The sequence below is a fragment of the Acanthochromis polyacanthus genome, chromosome 5 (assembly GCF_021347895.1).
Source record: "Acanthochromis polyacanthus isolate Apoly-LR-REF ecotype Palm Island chromosome 5, KAUST_Apoly_ChrSc, whole genome shotgun sequence".
Classification (NCBI taxonomy): domain Eukaryota; kingdom Metazoa; phylum Chordata; class Actinopteri; family Pomacentridae; genus Acanthochromis; species Acanthochromis polyacanthus.
Window position 1 is genome coordinate 35849395 of NC_067117.1, and position 3729 is coordinate 35853123.

Sequence of the window (3729 nt, forward strand, 5' to 3'; positions counted from 1 at the left end):
TAGCTGACGCAATTTTAGCGGGGTGTGTCTGAGCTGGAGGCCCGTCCTCCCCGGCAGCCAATAACCGAGTCCGGTATCAAACACACACGCACACGCAGGGGGCATGGATGTGGCACAGGCTGTACTGGGAGGTAACTTTTACTCGAGTACTTTTTCAAAATCCTCACATTGCACTTTTAGTTACCAGTTAGACAACTATTTAGGAGACTGGAAATTAATCAATCAATAATTTATGAAAAAGGGGTGGGATTAAATAAGTGTTTGTTTCATTCTTGTCCTGTCCAGGATGTCGCCAGTCTGTCGCAGGGCTACATATACAGACAAACAATCACTCTTGCATTCACACCTATGAGAAATTTAGAGTAACCAATTAACCTCAGCGTATTTTTGGACTGTGGGAGGAAGCTGGAGTGCCCGGAGAAAACCCACGCATGCACTGGAGAACATGCAAACTCTATGCAGAAAGATCCCAGGCCCAGGCAGGGATTTGAACCGGAGATCTTCTTGCTGCAAGGTGAAAGTGCTAACCACTACTCCACTATGCAGCCAATGTATGTATATGTGTGTGTTAATTCTTTGTTTACTTGATACTTGTTTTACATAGTGGAAATATCTCACTCAGTCAGTCAGTCAATCAATCAGCACAGACAAAACTACAAAAAGTTCTTATAAAACATGATCCATGTTACAGTTTATATAATTAAGCCTACAGATGAGGCAGTTTGTCAACACATGACATGCTTAAAAAACATGATATTTTTATATAGCTTATATAGTTAGATTTACAGGTGAAACAATTTGCCAATACAGTTAATAAACTGACCCAAAGTTGATTTGTATGTAATTCTTCATGCACAAATACTGCAAAGTTCATTATTCCAGATTTACCACTCGTCTTTTGAATTATTTTCTTAATTTTAAAGTTATTCTTAATAATGTGTTTGGCATCAAACCCACACAGGAGGTTTGGTAGTAGTGCATGCAGGATGTGGTGGAAGGTAACTTTAGTGCATTTACTCAGGTGCATTTTTGAAACTTTAATATTGTGCTTGAGTTGCCTGTGACTTTACACAGTCCAAATTATTGCATACTAAGGACAGGAAGTGTTTAGAAAATATTTGTTATGGTATGTAGGGGTGAAAGAGTTTCTCAATAAGATTAATCAGTTGACCAGAAGTTAATCTTCAGTTAACTCAACAAAAATATGATAAGTTTCATGACTCTACATTCTCAAATGAGAAGAGTTGCTGTGTTCCTTTCAAATTGTTTTTATAATGTAACATGTATTGTTATTAATTTTGAGGGTTTGACGGTTGGTGTTACAAAACAACCATTGTGATTATGTCACTCTACCATGAAACGATGCTTAGTCAAGTCAAATCAATTCATTTATAATCCCTTTTCAAAACAATAAACGCTGAACAAAGTTCAGTACAACTACACACCTTTTACATTGCAGACATTATCTTGTTTTGACATAATACTGTAGGTATCCACCCAGTGTTATGTGTTGTTTAAACTAAGATTTCTGCGTTAGTCGTTTTAAAACTAAATTCATGTTGAGGTAACTTAAAAAAATTGTTCATCTTTTTCACACTGAGTTTAGGATTTCAAATCCCTTTTCCTATCTTAACATCCATTTCAGATGATTAAGACTGGAAATTAGAAATACTTTTGGTAGTAGGGGAAAACCTAATTATCATAACTTAGCATAGTATGTCGATTGAACATAATTTCATGAAAGTGTTTGTTGTCAGAACTCAAACAGCCCAAATATGATTTATTAGCGTGTAAAGATAAGCTAAGCTAAAATAAGCTAAGATAAGATAATCCTTTATCGCTCCCACCCCAGGGGAAATTTACATAGTTACAGAAGCAATATTTTTATGGCAGCAATAAAAATATGTATAATAATAATAATAATAATAATAATAATATGAGCAATAAAGTGTGTTTTAAAACAGATTATACAAATGTCTAGTGTCGGTGAAGTTTTGATGTGAAGGATCTGGTACACATTAATGTGTCAGTAATAATAATCTGAATAATTATAACAATCATCATTGTCATCATTAAAGTAATAATCATTTATAATACCAGATTACCTATTCCCTGCCTTGAGTACATTGAGTACTTTTAATATTTTAAGCATTCTTTGAGTTAATCTTGTTTACATGCTTTTACTTTGAAAACATCTTTGATGCCAAACTTGTACTGGAGTATTTTATAGTGTGATAAAGTAAGAAAGCAAATAAGTAAGAGTTAAAACTAAAATCCCTGCGTTCACAACACTGCTCAAGTATAGGTGTAGAAGTATTATCGGCAGAAAAAATAAGCAGCCAGAAATGTCTGTTTTTAGATTATTTGCTGAAGAAACCCCTTGACCAAGAAGGTACATCATCATATTGAGACAGAAATCAGCTAAAAATAATTTGCAACTTTGCCCACAAAGACCTCATACACCCAAAGTTAAATGTGTAAATGCAGTGGTTTGAACTGTATGGCATCTGCAATTAATTTACGATATACATGTGAGATTGTACTGCTTGACAAAGTTTAACATCTTTATATATGACAAAAGAGTCTGAATTGCTTTCAGTATTTGTTGTTTACATTCTGTGGCTTGGGGACGGCACAGCGACGTAGTGGTTAGCACTTTCGCCTTGCAGCAAGAAGATCTCCGGTTCAAATCCCGGCCTGGGCCTGGGATCTTTCTGCATGGAGTTTGCCTGTTCTCCCTGTGCATGCGTGGGTTTTCTCCGGGTACTCCGGCTTCCTCCCACAGTCCAAAAAATATGCTAAGGTTAATTGGTTACTCTAAATTGCCCGTAGGTGTGAATGTGAGTGTGAGTGTTCGTCTGTATATGTAGCCCTGCGACAGACTGGTGACCTGTGCAGGGCATCCCCTGCCTTTGCCCGAGTCAGCTGGGATAGGCTCCAGCACCCCTAGTGAGGATAAAGCGGTGAATGGATGGATTCTGTGGATTTATTTCCCTTAACACTAATGTTAAACAGCTGTGACAATTGCACTCATGTTTTAATATGTATTTTGTATTGATATGAATGCATTTTGTATTTTTTGATGTATTTTTTTTCTAGGTTCCTTTCAACTGGTCTTGAACACAGCATCTGCCTGTTTGCTTTCAGTTCCTGCTGTCTAACTATGAGTCACTGGTCTTTCACTAGTTCAGTGAAATGGCATATCTGACCTCTATTCAGCCCTTCCGCTGTGATCTGGGATGTTTATTACCAAAGGCTTGGAAAAACAAATTTAAAAAATGAAAACGGTGCACCACCTTTTGTTTAGTACTGACGGGGAGTTGTCCGGTTTGAGTGTGTGCAAAAAAATTAAGAAAATAATTAGGAGCACCCAAAGGGAAATGCATGTGTTTGCACAGTGGCCAAAACACAGAAGAGGGAGGGAGGGTAACCGGTTGAATTTGTCAAAATTTGTTCCCTACATAGTTTGTCTTCTGCCTTTGAAACCTTGGGAAAACAATAATAGGGAAATATTGAGGAAGGGCACAAGTGGGAACCCCAAATAAACGGACTGCCTTTAGTGACAGAATGAAGAAATAACACTACAACAAGTTTAAGTTTATGTGTGGGAGGCTGATGTGAAAAGTATCACACTTTCACATCTGTGTTTCCATGAATTCTTTTTGTGATTCTCGCTGATGTGGTTTCGTCTTTATTAATCATTCGTTTGAAGGAAGACATGATGCATGG